Source organism: Nicotiana tabacum, chromosome 24, assembly GCF_000715075.1.
Source record: "Nicotiana tabacum cultivar K326 chromosome 24, ASM71507v2, whole genome shotgun sequence".
Lineage (NCBI taxonomy): Eukaryota > Viridiplantae > Streptophyta > Magnoliopsida > Solanales > Solanaceae > Nicotiana > Nicotiana tabacum.
Genome location: NC_134103.1, coordinates 35,528,541 through 35,548,568, shown reverse-complemented (window position 1 = coordinate 35,548,568; position 20,028 = coordinate 35,528,541). Strand labels below are relative to the sequence as shown.

The 20,028-nt window shown below is 42.4% G+C and overlaps 1 non-coding gene across 1 annotated transcript; it reads left to right on the top strand.

Moving 5' to 3' along the window:
* Nucleotides 1–725: 725 nt before the first annotated feature.
* LOC142178771 (small nucleolar RNA R71) lies at nucleotides 726–832 on the top strand. The gene has a single exon (XR_012707024.1). It is a non-coding gene; the product is annotated as a small nucleolar RNA R71 (small nucleolar RNA).
* The last annotated feature ends 19,196 nt before the right edge of the window (nucleotides 833–20,028 follow it).

Below are 20,028 nucleotides of genomic sequence, written 5' to 3'. Positions count from 1 at the left end.
AAAGTAATTCTCCCACCCCGCACTTATTTTCATGCATAATCCTCGATGTATATAAAATATCAAAGCAAAGGTAAGGTGGGAAGATATAATCCTCGGGCACAGGTGCAACCAGCGTTATGTTCCACATGCATCGGCCTAGCTTGCAAAAAATTCTACCACACCTTGGTAGTTCTATTGAAATCAACTGTGGTGGTCTATATTGCTGTTGAGGAGCTTGTAGCCTGTACTGATTCTGAGTATCTTGATTTCCACCCCAAGAAAAGTTTGGGCAGTTCTTCCAGTTTGGATTATTGGTGTTGCCATAATGATTTGCCTGGCCTCAATTTTCATTACCCACAAAACATGCAAACTCTGGATTTGCTGGGCAGAGATCGCTCGTGTGACCCTCTCCACATACTTCACAAAATGTATGAACCTGTTGCACTGGCTGAGCTTGCTGCTTATTGATAACCAGGGTCATCTTATTGACTTGGTTGGCCAATGTGGCAACCAACGCTGATAATGCAGAAATAACGTCCAACTTGAGGAATCCTGCGAATTTTTGAACTGTGTGTCTGCCCATCTCTCCTTGCCAGTCATGATTAATTTTGGAAAATTTATTCAACAATGCATAAATCTCATCAAAGCTTTTCTCCAACACTTGACCTCTCGTTGCAGTGTTTACCACAATCTTGGTCTCTGGGTGTAGCCCTTCTATGAAGGTATGAGTCAACACTTCATTAGTTTGGTTGTGATGAGGGCAATCCCAAATCAGCCCCTTAAACCTCTCCTAAGCTGAATATAAGGACTCACCAGCCTTCTGTTTAAAGGCTACTATTTTACTTCTGATCTTTGCAGTTTTGCCTGACGGGAAGAACCGTGCCAAAATTTTCTAGCCAAATCATTCCATGATGTAATAGAGTTAGCCGGTTCCGCTTTTAACCATCCCTTTGCTTCGCCCAATAGAGGAACGGAAACAGTGTGAGTCTCACATAGTCTGGAGTGACTCCATTAGTGATATAAGTATCACTAATCTCCAAGAAGTTCAGAATGTGTTGCTGAGAATCCTTATGTGATAGATCCATAAATTGCCCGTTTGCATGTAGCAGCTAGATCATGCTCTATTTTAGCTCAATGTGCCTAGTGATTTTGGACTTCACGATGATGGAGGCGACATTAGCAATGATAGGCATCGCCACCTCCTGAACCGCCATATGTTGCTCGTCTGCCATGTCCACAGGTTGTTGAACAAGTTCCTGAAGATTATCTGTGTCCCTTGCTTCTCTCAACCTCCTCTGAAATGTTCTCTCAAGTTCGAGGTCAAAGCCTTGAAGTCTATCTTAGCTCCTGATTCTTCGCATTCAAACAAAGTTCCTGAGAGTAGAGCAACCAATAAAAATCATTAGACTTGATTCTGAGTATTCCCGCCTATCACGCAAGTGATGCGGGTTCCACAATGCTTCCAGGTAACTCCTACACATAAAAGTACCACGAATGAGAATAAAGTATTATATTACACATACAAAATTCACGAAATGTGAGTAAAATATGAGACGATATGCATATAAATACACATACTTTAAGCCAAATATTAATTTTTCTTTTGCCATAATATAAAAACTCCAAATAGTCCATTAATTCTTTGATACTCACAATGAGTAGTCAAACCAACAACTTTACTATCAATAGAATTTTTAATTTGTAAAAATAATCGTGCATCATCTCTCATCCATGTTTTTTTTAGTTCCATCTGTAGGGGTCTTGAACTAAATGGCCATCTTTCTCAACACTACGCAAATAAACCCTAATAGTCTTACTTTATTCTAAATAATTAGAACCATTTAATATATGCTCTGTAATTTTGGACATAGTAGGAACAATGTCAGTCACGGTAGTCTTGTTATCCCCCATCTTTAAGCAAACAGATTCTTTCAATGGCCAATAGTGTAATTAAAGAGACCAAAATAATGTTTCTGGCAAGAAAAGGACTTAACATAAACGTAATACCAACCCAACAAATACCAACTCACAAAACAAGCAAAATTAGATGCAAGTATATTGTCCCACAAAATACTTCAGAACCCCATAGACAAATCAAACAGTAGAAGAACTCAAACTTGACCAATATTGGTTGTAATACAATCTGGTCCGAGATTTTTTTCACGAAAACGAGGTTTTGTGATCAAAAGACAACCACCAATTGACCGAAAATATCAAGGTAATCTTAGAGAATAAAGATGGACAGAGAATGGACCACACACGTGCCTCCACGTGTTTGCCGGAAAGTTTTGGTCAATTACGGCGAGATATACACAACTCCGGCGAAGCCGCAAATATGGCTTTGATACTATGTAATAGACAAGGTATGGAAGAATCAATTTGATATGTTATTCCGTGAAGTGATACATATATATACATGTACATAGGATCCTAACTATAAAATGAATTAAGAGGAAAATCCTAAAGATCTCTTATCAAATCTCAATACATATTTTTTATGTATAGTATAAGCAATCTATCTGCAATCATTCTTTAGGTCTACGTCAATTCCTTATGAACTTATTTTCTTCTAATTGAAGGAAATTTTTTTCTTTACCTATAGGAGGGAAAATATTTTTCAATATTCTTTTTCAATCTTCCACACTCTATTCACCACCCCTACTATCCCACCCCACCTTACCCCCACCCCTCCTCTACCCCCTGCCCTTCACTCCCTTACCCATTTTTTCTCACATAGTGGTTGCCTAAATTACATATTATTTTTATAAAAAAAATCTATTCACTAATCACACACGAAAAAATATTTTTCAAAAAAATTTTCCACTCACCAACCAAATATGAAAATATAAGTGATAAAACTACTTATTTTCCAAAATAATATTTTTCAAGAAGAATATTTTCGTTCGTATCAAACACACCCTAAATATATATAACTTTTGGTAGCGAATCTGTTCACAATGCCGATCCCAATGACTAAGAAGCCTGATCATTTTGCTGAAGCACTTTGACGTAATGAGCAAATTCAAGTGAAGTATTGCTATTGGCCCAACGTTATCGAATTGAGTTAAAAGAAGGGAATATATTTGCACCTTGACAGTCTTTGTTCCCTTTAAACAACCTTCTCAATGTAAACATATATTGATCGAGCCAATAAATCCCCCTTCGGGGGTCTATATTTCAATAGTGCATTATAGTGGTACACATTTCCTTCCCATCATATCCCCCAATTAAAATGACAAGCTCACCAACCCCATGAAATTGTCTTGTAGCCAAAAAAAAGAAACATGAATTATTGCTTGTAATAATTGAATGAATGCTATTTTATTTCACTCACGTGTAAAACATATCGAGACCCAGTCTTTGTACTATATCTACTACTGTCATTAATTCTTTCCGCTGTATTTTTTGTTACTATATAATCAAAACTTGTACAATGCACCCTTATTTTAAAGAAACTTACCTGTTAAAAAAGAATCTAATTATTTAGGATTTGGTAGTTTGTGCTGAAGACAATATATTACAAAATACGAAGTAACATATCTATAATGCTTCGTATCAAGTCCAATATTATATGTTATTGTGTAGAGCTCTTTTCTGGTCTTATAATTTAGTCTCACTTGACACACTTGTTTACCCCAAAAGGTAACAATTAAATTTATTTGTGATTTAAATGATATGTAGTTTAATTCAACACGAATAATTAAGAATAACAGATAAATGAATTAAAGACGAAATAAACGATCAAATCAATCGCAATGTTATGACCAAGTCTGATCCTAGGTTGAACAACGATCTCGCCCTCGATTGGACCCTCGGTTCGAACCCAGTTGTGAATGAAGAACAATACAAGTGAGCAAAATTCTTAATAGTAGCTAAAAGATAAAAATAAACTTTTATTGCCTTGGACCGCGTGTTACAATATCTCAGAAGAAATGAAAAATCTCCCATTAACATAGTAGGAGAGTTTCAGTCCTAGTAGAAGTCTAAAAAAGATAAAAATCTTCTTTTTCTGGTAATTGTTGATCCATAATCGACATCGAGTGAAATTCGCGCCGCGATATCCGGTTGAGGGCGAGTATCACGGCCCTCTATCCATCGTGCACAACCGTTCACCGTGTCTCTCGAGGTCTATCACTTATACTTGGCCTCGGGTGCGTTGTTTTACCACATCCGATAACGGACACATCTCTTCCTGGGTCTCGATACGAAGGGTCTCCAACCTCGATTACAATCCCGTGGATCCATGCTCTCTGTCCGTTCTCTCATCGGGAAATCAGGGCAGACATCGCCCCCCAATTTTACCCGTACACAAATAATCCCCTCCTTTTCTAGAGAGTAAGTTTACCGAAATGACGGGAAGCAATAGATAGACCTCGGTTCCTTCCTCCGTACGTTACAACCGAGATAACAGGTCAACGAAATGCCCCATCAGTCGCGTCGTTCTGACTTCGGACATGTGTCGGTCGCTGGTTGACTATCCTCAAATGTGAAACGTCACGCATTGATTGTTCTTCCTCTATAAAATCTCCGAACCTTTTTTACTTCTCTACTTTACGATTCCAGAATTTACCCTAGAATTCTCCACTTGCCTTTAACTCCTTCAAATCTTCATCATTACTCCTTAGACCTTCCTATCTTTATCCTCAATCTTCATACATTCTCTTTGGATCTCCCAGACCTTCATATCTTCATCCCTTCTTCAAATCTTCATATTCTTTCTTCAAAGCTTCATATTTTTCCTTCAGACATTCATATTTCTCAGATCCCGATGGCAAAAACTTCCAAATCTGTGCCTTAGCAAACTGCTCCTTCATCTTCCAACCCGGCTAGAGACGCCGAGGTGACCATTCCCGAGGAGGCTCAGGAGCCCCCCTTGAAGAGCTTCGTACCTGGGGGCTACTCTATCGGGAAAGATTTTAACGTCGAGAAGGCCTCTAGTCAACAGGACCGAGGCGATGGAGCATGTAGGTACATATGCTCCGTTACTGAGGAAACACTACCCATAGTCCGGGTGGACTGTAACTAGGAAAGCAAGGAGGTGGTCGTCCCTAGTCCCAACGACGACATTACCACTCACGTGGAGGGGTACTAAAGTGTTTACACTTATCCCTTCATGTTCGCCCCGATGGACCCCATAGTCCTCGAATTCTACGAGGTCTGCCTTGGGCAGATTCACACATCCTTCTGGAGGATCGTAATCCTCCTCCGACACTTCGTGAACAACATCGAAGCACCTAGGTTCACCCTCGACATCTACTTCGTCTATACAATCCCCGAAACTTTCGAGGGGGTTGATCAAGCTCGTTCGCCGAGCAAGCAAGGCTCCGTTCTCGAGCATCGATGAGGAACGAGATCGAGGCTGGCAGGGGAGGTTTGTTCGGGTGAAAACTGAAGACCTCATCCCCTCCGAATTTTTACCATTCCCAGAGAAGTGGAATGCCTCCCATGAGTCTTTTCCATATCGAGTATTTGGTATTCCCTGTTATTCTTTTTCTAATTTTCGGTGTTTGTCGTTGTGCAGCAGTTGCCCAAGTTCCTAATGCAGCCCCCCGCTTCAAGGAGTGGATTGAGGGGATCTGCAAACAGATGTCGTACTCCTAGCGCGCATGGCGAAAGCTCCCGAAGAGCAAGTGGGAAGCTTGTTACCATGGTGAGGCTCCTTCCCAAATGACTACCTTCATACTCTTAGTTTACATATCACTAAGTCTTCTTCCTTCTTATAGGTTTGCCCAAGACCACCGAGCTCAGCCCGTTGGATGAGGACGAGATTCCGTCCTCGCTTGGCGAGCCCTCCGCTTCGGTAAAGCCCGGAGTTGCCACAAAGGAGGAGAAAAAGAAGACTAAAAGGATGTCCTCGGGATCCCCGGATGCTGAGGCAAAGAAGAAGAAGGTGACCATCCGGGTCTGGAAAATCAAAAAGAGCACCAGGTCCAGGGTACCAGACTTCGATTCTCTCTACCAGCTCAGGGATTATCCTGAGGATGACGACCTTTTTATTGCTCTGGGTCGACCCTTAACGAGGGGGAGCAGGAAGCGATCGGTAAAGATGACCACGAGGTTGATCCCCCTCTAGCTCAGGAACCAGAGGGAAAGACGGAGGTCGTGGCCTCTCGGGAAGACTCTTCAGTACCAAAGGAGGTATCCGGTGTCATTGACATCATGGAGACGCATCATATACTATGTCTATGCTCGAAGAGGCTTAAGCGGGTGAGGACAAATCAAACGAGACGGCATCGGGCCCAGATGATGCCCGCAACACATTCTTCGATGGCATGGACATGTCCGTGTTGGAGGACTTTTTCGGGCTTGGTCACCTAGAGGTCTCAAAAAAGGTTGTTCCATTGGGGACGGTCGAGCCGAGCTCGAGCCCAAAACTAGTGAAGCATTTCCCCGACCCGAGTATGGACCCCGACCGGAAGAGAACGGTCATTCTTACTATCCCAGCAGACGCCCGGGTCCTATCCCCTCCGGTAGGCGTAGTAGCTACCTTCGTTGCCTGGTGGCTAAGGAGGACCAGGAAAAGATGAACAACGTAGGCATATAAAGCCTCTTCAATAAGGCGCAACAAGCACTAAACCGGGCAAGGCGTCTATCCTTCGTACTCATTTGTGAATCTTGCTTAGTTTAGACGTGTTCTAATGACTTCATTGTTTTTCAGGCTTTAGTTCTTCATCATGAAAGCTTTCTTAGGTCCTGCTTGGATATCCGCCATCTCGAATTCGAGCTCAAAGAGCAAGTCCGGCAGAAAGAGATGTACAGGGGTTCTTAGTGAACAACAAGACGAGGCCCTCAAGGACCTCCCGATTTTCTAAGCCGAGCTGGAAAAGGCCCAGAAGGAGGCCTCGACCTTGAAGCGGGAGCACACCGACCTGGTCGAGAAGGTAAGGAACTTTGAGGCTAAAAACGAGAAGCTACATGTGGTGACTAACAATGCAACTTAGCAGGTCCAAGAGAAGATAGACCTGATCGACCAGCTTCGGGCTGAGATGGATGAGGTCAAGGCCGCAACTGAGACGTGGAAGGGTAGGATGGACCTACTGGCTTCGAAAAAGGAGGCTGCAAAGGCGGAGCTAACATCGGCCAAGGACCAACTCCGTGTGGCAAAGAATAAGGCCTATAAGTGGTCCCATCTAAATGATGAACTTCTGCACAACTCAACTCAGGCGTCACGGAATGGAATGCCCTCGGCCAAAAATATAATGTGTTGAGGACCAGGTTGGAAGCAACCTCTATTGATTCCTCTGACGTCGAGGAATTGCTGGCCCAATATAAGACTGATGTAGAGATAGACGATACCCGACTAAAGATGAAGACCGACTACGTAAAGTGGCTATCTCGGAAGGAGACCCTTGAGGAGGTCCATGCCCGAGCTTTTAACCTGTTGGCCGAGAACGTAGAACCCAAGAGACTTGAGGTCGAGGCGAAGGAACTCTATGAGCCTGAGGGTCCCGAAGGCTCTGAAGGCTCCGAAGGTTCCGGGGGTTCCGATGTTTTCGACGGTTCTGGTGACGAGTCGAGCCTCGGTGAAGACCAGGCGTAAATGCCTTAGTTATTTTTTATTTTTCCTTATGTATTTTATTTTTTGGTTTATTTTGAGGCCGTTTTGTCGTGCCTTTGTAAATATATTTTGAAATATATAAAATTTTCCCTTGTGGCAATACTGTGTCTTTACTTTCCAGCATCTACTTGCAATTTTCTATTTGGTATCATTTTTAATGCCTTAGAATAAAATTAAATGTAGTCTAGAGCATCCATTTTTCGGAGGTACGAATGGAGCTCGACTTCGATACAACTCCGGATTACTTGTGGCTTCAAATCTTTGGTAAAATCGAAGGCCTTTAAGATGCTTAAGTGTCTTAGACGATGTTTTTGCCGAGGGTAACCTTTTAACAGGGTACGATTTTTCGTAAGGGCCTTACTTTCTGAGTACGGACTTCGGACGTCTCCGAGCCATTTTTAGGATGGTCGTAGCCTTTCATATTCGGCACTGCCTAATAGGCTTGGTGCCTCCAGGATTCGGTAGCCTGGGTCGTCCGAATGTTTATCGGTCGACAGTCCCCGAGTAAGGGTAGCATGTGGGCTTTAGGATCTAGGATCGAAGAAGTAAAATGCGCAGTAATAAAGTGTAAGGGAAGTAGAAATTTCTTTTATTGCTTAATATGCAAGGTATACGATCAAAGGTGCATAAACCTTGTGTTGTGGCTAGAGTGGACTATGTGGGCACGGTTTGCATGACTGTTTGACCCTTACAATGAATCCTAACCACCAAGCCTTAGCTTTTGACACTTAAAATTTTCTATTCCGTTGCTAAATATCTTAATCGATGGGTAATGGCCCCCAGTATTCGAGGCCAAACTTGTGAGGGCTCGGATGCTGTTGATCTGAAGCAAACGATCATCGATTCTGGTTTAAGCCGGTCTTCAAATCTAAGGTAGCACATTTTACTATTGCCTCGTTTAAAACTTTGCTGAAAACACACATTTCTGGACAAAACCGATTCAAGGAAAAAAGAGTCCAACACGTGCTTTCAGACCTAATAGTCATATCCTCCCCTAACCAAGTACCTGTATACGTTAGTCTGTAATATAACAAAATTAAAAGGGAATTAATTTCATACCTTAGCAGTAGTATCGCTTTAAGTTTGCCACGTTCCAGTTGTTTGGTAGTTGTACACCGTTTCTCGCTTCAAGTTTATACGAGCCTTTGCTGGTTATTCTGACAACTCGATATGGTCCTTCCCAATTCGGGCCCAGATTCCCTTCGCTTAGGTTCGTGGCATGTAGTGTTGCCTTTCTCATTACCAAGTCCCCGACTTAAAAGTGTTGGAGGTTGGCTCTTCGGTTGTAGTACCTTCTTACTCGCTGCTTCTGGGAAGCCAACCGGACTATGGCGGCCTCTCGTCTTTCGTCCAACAGTTCCAAGCTCGAGATCATGGCCTCGCCGTTTGACTCTTCAGTAGCATACTGGAACCTGAGGCTTGGTTCCCCTACCTCGACTGGTATTAAGGCTTCAGCTCCGTAGACCAGAGAAAACGGGGTGGCCCCGATGCTTGATTTCGAAGTCGTACGGTATGCCCATAGGACTTCGGGCAAGATTTCCTTCCATTTTCCTCTCGAGTCGGTCAATCTCTTTTTCAGGTTTTGGAGTATAGTTTTGTTCGTTGATTCCGCCTACCCGTTCCTAGTAGGGTGATAAGGCAATATAGTATCTTCTTGATCTTGTGATCTTCGAAAAACTTACTCACCTTGCTGCCAGTGAATTGTTTCCCGTTGTCACAAACGATCTCGACTGGTATACCAAATTGACAAATTATGTGATCCCAGATGAAGTTAATGACTTATTTCTCTTGGACCTTCGCGAATGCCTAAGCCTCGACCCATTTGGAAAAATAATCGATCATGAATAGTATGAATGGAGATTTACCGGATGCCCATAGAGGGGACCAACGATGTCCATCCTAATTTCATAAATAGCCACAAAGACAGGACCGAGTGGAGCATTTCTCTCGGTTGATGGATCATCGGGGCATGTCTGTGGAACTCGTCGCATTTTCGTACGAAGTCTTTCACGTCCTTCTCCATTTTGGTCCAGTAGTAGTCGGCTCTGATTAGCTTCCGAACTAAAGATTTTGCCCCCGAATGGTTCCCGCAAATGCCCTCATGAACTTATCTCATGGCATACTTGGTCTCTCCCAGCCTTTAGCATCTGGCTAGTAGATCGAAGAAGGATCTCCGGAACAATGCCCATTCGACTAAGCAAAATCTGGCAGCCTTGGTGCGCAGGGCTCTCGATTCCTTATTCTACCATAGAGTTCATTAGTTGTACAATTACCCCCGAGCTGAATTCATTGGAGTCGATAGATGACCCCAAGTTGGCCAATGCATCGGCCTCACTATTTTGATCTCGGGGTACATGCTGCAGGGTCCATTCCTTGAATTGGTGTAGCGTTACCTATAATTTGTCCAAGTACCTCCGCATCCATTCCTCTTTTACTTCGAACATTCCGTTGACTTGATTTACGACGAGGAGGGAGTCGCATTTATCTTCGATCACTTCGGCCCCGAGGCTCTTAGCCAGTTCAAGACTTGCAATCATGGCTTCATACTCAGCTTCATTGTTAGTCAATTTTATAGTTCTGATAGACTGCCTGATTACGCTTCTCGCAGGTGGTTTTAACACGATACCGAGCCTGGACCCTTTCGCATTGGAGGCACCGTCCGTGAAAAGGGTCCAGATTCTCTAATTAGTCCCTGAGTTGAGCAGTAATTCCTTTTCAACTTCAGGTATTAAGTCCGGCGTAAAATTGGCCACGAAGTTTGCCAAAATTTGAGATTTTATGGTAGTTCGGGGTCAGTACTCGATGTCGTACCCGCTAATTTCTACGGCCCATTTGGCCAATCGGCCCGAGATCTCGGGCTTATGCATGATATTCCTCAGCAGGTAAGAGGTTACGACACATATAGGGTGGCATTAAAAGTACGGATTTAGCTTCCTAGAAGCGCTTAGCAAAGCGAGTGCTAACTTTTACAGGTGAGGATACCTCGATTCGGCATCGCCTAGAGTTCTACTGACATAGTAAATAGGAAATTACGTACTTTCTTCCTCCCGGACTAAGGCACCACTTATCGTCACCTCGGACACCGCCAAGTAGAGGTACAATTGTTCACCTGCCTTCGGAGTGTGCGACGGAGGGGGGCTCGACAGGTACCGTTTGAGTTCTTCTAAGTCTTGTTGGCATTCCGAGGTCCAGGAAAAGTTATTATTCTTCTTCAATAGTGAGTAGAATCGATGGCTCATATCCGAGGACCGTGAGATGAACCAGCCCAATGCGTTTATACGCCCGGTCAACCTTTGAACTGCCTTGACATTGTCCACTATGGTGATGTCCTCTACGATCTTTATTTTGTTGGAGTTGATCTCTCTCCCCCGATTGGATACCATGAACCCGAGGAATTTGCCTGAACCGACCCTGAATGCGCACTTCTTCGGGTTTAGCTTCATGTTGTATTTCCTTAGTATGTCGAAGGTTTCCTGCAAATATTTCAAATGGTCCTCTGATGGCAGAGACTTGACCAACATATCGCCAATATAAACTTTCATTGATTTCCCTATTTGTTCTTCAAACATCTGGTTTACTAGGCGTTGGTGGGTGGCACCGGCATTCTTTAATCCAAACAGCATTATATTATAGCAGTAGGTGCCGAATTTGGTTATGAAAAAAGTCTTTTCTTGATCGTCCGGGTCCATCCGAATTTGGTTGTACATGGAGTAGGCAACAAGAAAACTGAGTATCTCGTGCCCGCCCGTCGCGTCGATCATTCGATCGATGTTAGGCAAAGGGAAAGAATCCTTAGTACATGCTTTGTTTAGGCCTTTATAATCCACACACATCCTAAGTTTATTTCCTTTTTTAGGTACTACTACTACGTTAGCTAACCAATACGGGAATTTAACTTCCCGGATAGACCCTATTTTTAGAAGTTTGGATACCTCATCCTTGATGAATGTGTGTTTGATCTCGGACTGTGGTCTCCTCTTTTTCTTAACCGGAAGGAACTTCTGTTCCAAACTCAACTCGTGAGAGGTTACCTCCGGTGGGATCCCTGTCATGTCAATATGGGACCAAGCAAAACAATCAGCATTAGCTTTAAGAAAATCAATAAGTTTTTCCTTGAGCTTGGGGGTTAATCCCATGCCAGGGTATACCTTTTGATCCGGTAGATGCTCGATTAATATTACTTGTTCCAACTCTTCAACCATTGATTTGGTGGCGTCGGTGTCATCAGGAGCTATGAATGATCTCGGGACACCATAATCGTCCTCCTCGTCTGCTCATCGTTCTTCCTATTTCTTCGATTCGGCCGAGGCCAGTATCAGTGATTGCTATTTAATCTCTTCCTTTTTGGTCGGTCCCGTGTTCCTTGACGTCGAAACTGCAGACACCGGGATTACCTCATTGATAACAACATCTCCATTGCGGCCAGTTGTTCTCCATAGACCATTTTGACTCCCCCTCGTGTGGGAAATTTCAACGCCTGGTGCAAGGTCGAGGGTACCGCCCTCATGTTATGAACTCACGGACTTTCGAATAGAGCGGTGTACCTCATGTCCCTTTCAATCACGTAGAACTTCGTTTCTTGGATTATCCCGTCGGTATTTACTGGCAAGGTTATCTCTCCTTTAGTGGTCTCACATGCCATGTTAAATCCGTTTAACACACGGAGTGCCGGTACGATTTGGTCCTGTAACCCCAATTGCTCCACGACCCTTGATCTGATAATGTTGGTCGAGCTACCTGGATCAATCAACATATGTTTAAATCGAGATTTATCAATAAGTACGGATATTGCTAGTGCATCATTGTGAGGATGTATGATGCCTTCGGCATCTTCGTCGCTGAACAAAATGGCTCCCTCCGGAATATAATCCCGGGTGCATTTTTCCCTTGTAATAGACACTTTAGTGCATTTTATCATAGGTCCTTGGGGAACATCGACCCTTCCGATGATCATGTTATCACGTGCCGAGGCTCCTCTTGTTCGACCTGTTTGTTGGCTTCCCTGTTCCTGAAGTGGTTTTTGGCTCGCTCACTCAAGAATTCTCGAAGATGCCCGTTGTTGAGTAACCTGGCAACTTCTTCTCTCAATTGTCGTCAATCTTCGGTCTTGTGACCATGAGTGTCGTGATACTTACACATCAAATTAAGATCTCTCTGGGTAGGGTCAGACTGTAATGGTCGGGGTCACTTGGTCTTTTTGATGCGCCCTATGGCTGACACGATACCGGTAGCGTCCACGATGAAGTTGTACTCTGATAATCTCAGTGCTTCCCTACTCCCGAGCGGCCTGTCGAACCCATTTTTTCTCATCACACCTCGGCCACTGGGCCTTCGATCTCTTATCTTCTCGTTCCTTGCGGGGTGACACCCGGATCTATTTCCCTTTTGGTCTGCATTGTATGGTTGATACTGATCTCGAACCTGTCTTGGCTCATGATCAACGGCTCTCTTAGATCTATCATCGGCGCTGATAGGGTAAACAGATATAGAAGGGCTCCAAGTTGGTCGTCCTCGACCCTGATCTTTGACTGGTACCTATTATGGACGTCGTCCTAGGTTACCACAGGGTACTCCACCAAATTTTATTTTAGATGTTGAGAGGCTAAGGAACATCAGGGTTTGAGCCCCTGAGTAATTGCCTGAACGCCCAATCATCTGCAACCAGTGGTAGGTCCATCTGTTCCATCTGGAATCTTGACATGAACTCCCTGAGCATCTCGTTATCCCTTTTTTTTTTACTTTGAAGAGATCCGACTTTTTGGTCTCGACCTTGATGGCCTTGGCATGGGCCTTTACGAAATATATGCAAGCATAGCAAATGAGTCAATGGAATTTGGGGTATGTTGCGATACCATATCATTGCTCCCTTGGACAAAAGTCTCCCCAAACTTCTTTAATAACACCGACTCGATTTCATTATCTTCAAAGTCGTTCCCTTTGATCGCGCATGTATAGGAGGTCACATGTTTATTAGGATCCGTGGTCCCATTGTATTTATGGATGTTGGGCATATGAAACCTCTTTGGGATCGGCTTTGGCACCGCGCTCGGAGGAAAGGTCTTCTGGATACATTTCTTGGAGTCTAGCCCTTTCAATATCGGGGTGCTCCCGGGATCTGATCGATCCTGGAATTGTAAGTTTCCACCTTCTTGTCATTATCCTCAATGTTTTTCTCACCTGACTCCACCCGTTTTGTCAATGCTTTGAGCATTTTCATTACCTCAAGATTTACCCCGGGCTCGGCTTCACCCGGTCTCTCGGTATTTTGTTTGTCTCTTCGGGTGCTTTCCAGGGATTGTTCAGGCTCGACCCTGTTGGGGCTGGGTTTTGATTCTGCAGTTGTGCTATTGCCGCATGTTGAGCCTGCAACATTTCGAAAATCAGCCGTAGGCTCACCCCATCACCTTCGCCTTCGGGCGCTTCACGAGTTGTTGGTCGGGATCCCCCGCGAATACTGTTTTCATGATCAGTTGGCAAATTGATGCTGATGGCCACCTACGAGTTAGCATCGACCGGGTCGGCAGCTGGGAACCATTGGGGTCGGCAAGAGGCACATCGTTGCTGGGCACCAAAATATTATTTTTGTCATGATGGCCAGACGAAGCGTCAACGTTCAAGTGAGCAAACTGGGAGTTTGACATTTTTGGACTGACCTGAAATTAAGATTTCAAATAACAAGCGTAAAATAGGGTGTGTTATGGAGATTCGTATCAACTCACCACTATTATCCTTAGTCCCACGGTGAGCGCCAAACTATTTACCTCAAAATTAGGTAATAATTAAATTTATCTGTGGTTTAAAGGATATGTGGTTTAATTCAACAAGAATAATTAAGAATAACGGATAAATGAATTAAAGACGAAATAAATGATCAAACCAATCAAAATGTTATGACCAAGCCTGATCTTAGGTTGAACAACGACGTCATCCTCGATTGGACCCTTAGTTCGAACCCAGTTGTGAATGAAGAACCCAGTAGAAGGTAAAAATAAACATTTATTACCTTGGACCGCGTGTTACAATGTGTCAGAAGAAATGAAAAACCTCCCCTTTTATATAGTAGGAGAGTTTCAGTCCTTATAAAAGTCTAAAAACTGTAAAAAATCTTCTCTTTCCAGTAATTGTTGATCTACATTCGACATCGAGCGAGATTCGCTCCGTGAGATCTGATTGAGGGTGAGTATCACGGCCTTCTATCCGTCGTGTACAACCGTTCATCGTTAAAAACCAAAATGTGGTTCTTTTGGACTCAAAGAACCAAAATATGTGGAAAACAAATATAGTGACCAAAATATATATAACGCCCTTTAAAGGGTGCTATACCTTAACGGTCGTTTACCCGTTAAGGTATAGCTCCCTTTAAAAGGGTGTTATATATATAACCCCTTTCCTTACCGCGCTATACATATTATGTGAGCCCACCAATAATTCTTCTGGGCTTAAGTGACATAACAATAATTCAACTGGGTATAGAGCCCTTATTTAAAGCGCTATACCTAAAATTAATTGTACCCCCAGATTGGTTTTTGCCTTATTTAAAGAGGTTAAGGATTTTCTAAAAATCCATTCACAAATATTCTCAAGTCTTCTGAAATATTTCTTCGTTAAGTTGTTTTGCATTTTGTCATAATAAGGGTTTTATTATATTGGGTGGGTGAGGTTGTAGTGGCAAATAACTCAGTAACCTATAGTTTATCTCCACAGTGCCATGTTAAGTTGCCACTTACAATGAAGTACGATACATTAGTATCGTTAATATGTAAAAAATTGAGTGTGAGAAGACGTTTGGTGAATATTAAAGTAACCAGAAGATATTCGTACTCTGTTACTCCGCAAGGGGTTGCTTGTTATGCTGAGTTTAACGTCGAAGACGATGAAACTCTGAGAGATTTTTTGAGGACTCCGGATGAACATCGGGAATATCTTGTGATAAAAATGTTGGAAATGTACGTCAAGGCTGAAGACGTTCGCAATAATGAGGTTCCGCAAAGTAGGGATATCCCTCAATCATCGGGTGGTTATTTTGGAGCAGTTTTGGCCAAACAGGTTCCGGGTGAAAGAGTTTGGCCTGATCTAAAATTATCTCCACGGGCGAATGAGGAGCGAGGAAATAATTTCTCCCCTAGTTTACGTAATCCACAAGTTGAATGGTAAACTTCAATTTTTCTTTATGTTACGATGTTTATTTTTATGTAATGAATTTGTATTAACACTCATATATTCCATATGGGGTACCGACCAGATATGAATTTTACAAGTTATGAACCAACGCCCAGTTGGAATATGCCTAGTTCTGGTGTGTTGGATCATGGTGGTCTATCCGGAAGTCATCACCAACATGATAATGTCCATCGTGGGATGTCAACTCATTAGGATTTGTAAGTGAAGTGATATAGCTATATGTAAAATATTTATCAATTTGAGTAACTCATTATTTTGTTGGTTGTGCAGTGAAAACGAGCATCCTGAAGGTCCTGTCCATACTCAATTGCCCGAAGACGACATACTTAATCGGGATCTGGAAGATGCACAGAGTCAGAAAGAGAATAATGATTATGACAACAATGCCGATGAGTCTGGAGATGACACACCCTACCCTGATGAGGGTGATGATGAGGAGGAAGAGAATGCTCGACCTGATTTGACGAGGGAGCATGCTCCACCCCCCGTTAGACCAAGAGTGTACGAGTCCCACGTGCTGTTTCATTCAAGGGAGATTCCATACCTTGATCATTTGCCAAGTATGCCGGGTGTGGATGCCCTCACAAGGGATATTGACAAAATTCGGACAGCAATGTGGGATGAATCTAGAGAAACGGTGTTGTCAAACGGCATGCTTTTTCCCGATAAAGCTTGCCTAACCAGGGCGGTGCTAATGTACAGCGTAAAAGAGTGTCGTGAGATCACTGTACGCGAGTCATCTCCAGATGTATACAAGGTAGTCTGTCATAGATGTTTTACGGGTTGTAATTGGATTCTGCGTGCGAGGAAGAAGAAAACAAATATGTGGGTTGTGGGTAAATACATTTGCACCCACAATTGTGAAATGGACACATTCAGTAAGAATCATTTTAACTTGAATGTTGACTTATTTTTTCTTGTCTTGATTCCACACATTGAAGCATCCATAAGGTACAAGATCAAAGAGTGTATAACATCCGTCCACCAATAATATGGGTGCACCATTACCAAAAGAAAGGTATTTCTCAAGCGCAAACGTGCGTTTGAAATTGTTTATGGTAACTGGGATAAGTCCTTTGCATCTCTACCCAGGTACATGGCTGCATTTCAATACTTTAACCCCGGGACTGTTGTTGAATGGAAGCTTGAGCGGAGTCCGGGAATACCAGAACATATATTCAAATATGTGTTCTGGGCATTTAAACCAGCAATTGATGATTTTCTGCATTGCCGACCGGTAATATCCATAGACGGCACTCATGTCTATGGAAAGTATGATATTAAGTTGTTGATCACCATTGCAGTAGATGCTAATGGAAGTATATTTCCCTTAGCTTTTGCTATTTGTGCCAATGAAAGCCAAGAGACATGGACACTATTTTTGAACCTCTTGAAAGAGCACGTTATCAAACAGCGTTCAGGTATTTATCTATTATCTGATCGGCATGGTGGCATTTTAAGTTCTGTACAGAATTTGCGTGCATGGCAGGAACCGTATGCCTACCACTGTTACTGTGTGAGGCACCTGAAGGCCAATTTCCAAAAGGCATATCCCAACAAGGATTTACATGATTTAATGTGGATGGCTGCAATAGATCACCAAGAGTGTAAATTCAGGAGGCGCATGGAATCTATCAGGCAGGAAGACGAGGGAGCCTATCGTTGGTTGATGCGACATGAACTTGACAAGTTGACTTTGCATGCGGATGGTGGCAGAAGATGGGGAATTCTGACTACAAATGTGTCAGAGTCTTTCAATGGGTTATTGAAGTCTGCACGTGGATTGCCTGTCACTGCCATGGTGCGGATGTCATTCAAGCAGATGGCGGAGAGGTTTGTTGAAAGGGCTAGAGGTGCATCGTTATTGATAAAAAGGGGTGTTGAATTGATGCCAATACCAATGAAAAGATTTGAGAAATACAGGCAGCGAGCACATTGGCATTCATATTTATATTATTGCAACTAACGAAATATTTTTGAAGTTCGCACCGCTATCCATCAAAATCGGGGAAATAATACACACACCGTACATAAAGCCAGAAGGTTATGCTCTTATGGGAAATGGTCCATCTACCATATGCCGTACTCACATGCCATCAAGTGCTTTCAACATATAGGTTTAGGGGCAACCAACTACGTTGATAAAGAATATAGTGTTGCTGCATACTTAAACACCTATAGTGGGCAGTTGCAGCCAGTGGGTGCTGAGCATTATTGGCCGCCGGAACCATTTAAAATGGTGTGTAACAAGGACTATATACGTCAACGACAAGTGAAAAAAGAACGCGTATACGGAACCAAATGGATGTTGGTGATACCGTTTATGCGCGCAAATGTGGCATATGCTCGCAAATAGGATACGACAGTCGTAAATGTCCTTCAGCTGGTTTGGGTGGCAGTGGTAATCCAGCTCCTGGTGGAAGTTTATCTAATGTGCCCAACTATCAAGGATACACGTAGTATTTTGTTTTCTTAATGTGGTTGTAATAAGTGTATGTACTTGTTTATCTTGCAGAATGTATGAAATAAAATTATGTTTCCATTGCTGTTAAATCTTATTGATATTTAACATTAATACTTCAGTACAACAATCTAACATAAACCCATTTTTAAAAAAAATAATTGTCTTATCGACCTGAAAAAGCTGCTCTCCTGCAAAACCTATCTTCTGGAAAAGCTGTATTATACTCGAAAGAATCTTTAACACGCGAAGCATAGCGCGGTGAAATACTACGTTATATGTATTGTCTTGTCGACCTAAAAAACTGCTCGCCTGCAAAAGCTATCTTCTTGAAAGATTGTTTTGTACCCGAAAGAATCTTTAACACGCGAAGCATAGCGCGGTGAAATACTACGTTATGTGTGTTGTCTTGCCTATAAATAACTAGAACATTTTAGTTATTACCTGCGCTTAACCAAAACAAATAGCAAAACTTTCCATAAATTTTTTATTTTTCTTGCATTAACAAATGGCTGGACGCAATGACCAGCCAAGGTGCTATTGTGGCAAACGTGCGATTTTGAAGCCATGTTGGTCAGATGGTAATGTTGGGCGCATATACTAGATACGTCAACAATTGTTTGGATGCAATGACAGAAATCAATGTATGTTTGAGGAATGGTATGATGAACCCATTAATCAGAAATACTACAAATCATGCTTGCAGTATGTTTGGAATATGAACGGTGAATACCAACGCCAGATCTCTGAAATGCAATGAGAAATTGCGGCAGTGCAGGAGAAACTAAAAGAGGCGGAAGAAGAAAAAAATAGGTTGGAAGAGAAATTTAAGTGGTTGGAGCAGAGAATAATAGGCGGTAGTGACTAAACAAATACATGTATGTGTTGAGTGTAGTATTTTATCTTTATGTTTTCATGTCATGTATTTTTATTAGTTGTACTGAATTTAAATTATGTTAAGTTCTTGTGTTTGTATTTGTGTTGTAGTATTAATGTCACGGCCCAAAATCCGTTAAAGGTCGTGATGGCGCTGAACACCACTGCCAGGCAAGCCAACACTAAGTAGTTAATTAAATCCTCATTTTAATATTTTTGAAATCGTAAATTTACTTCAATTTATCTAGTAAAAAAATAAATTTACATAATAAATAACAGTGTTTTCCAATTCCAATAGCGAACATCCCATAATCATTCCAGAACCCGGTGTCACAAGTGCATGAGCCTTTTCTAGAAATTTAAAATAAAATATGATAACTGTCCCGAATACAACTTGGACAAGAAAGAAAATACAATACTTTAAAGGAGACTCTGCTGACTGCGGTGCGTCGCATAGGATGCAGCTCACCTAAGTCCCACCCATAATCGCGCCTCTGTGTCCACAAAGCCGCTAAACATATATGTACCTGGACAAAAATGTGCAGCAAGTGTAGTATGAGTACGTAAATCAACGCGTACCCAGTAAGTATCCCACCTAACCCCGAAGAAGTAGTGACGAGGGGCCGACTTCGACACTTACTATGAGCTATAAATGGGATATCAATGATATAATTAAGTATGGATTATATGAACGGTTGCAAGCTCAAAATTTTGAAGTAAGTAAGCAGTTCTTTCATAATTAAGAAATCTCAAAATTTATCTCCCATTATTTAACAATTTAACTCCGGTCGAGGAGGCAATATTATTATTCATAAATTTCAAGGCAATCAATACAAACATGCGCAAATCATGCCGAGGTCGTACGGCCCGATCCAACAATAGATACATCTAATTACTACCGAGTCGCTTGGCCCGATCCACAAATAATAATTATTTTCAAGAAAACACAAGTTTCTCATTTATAGTCAAGTAT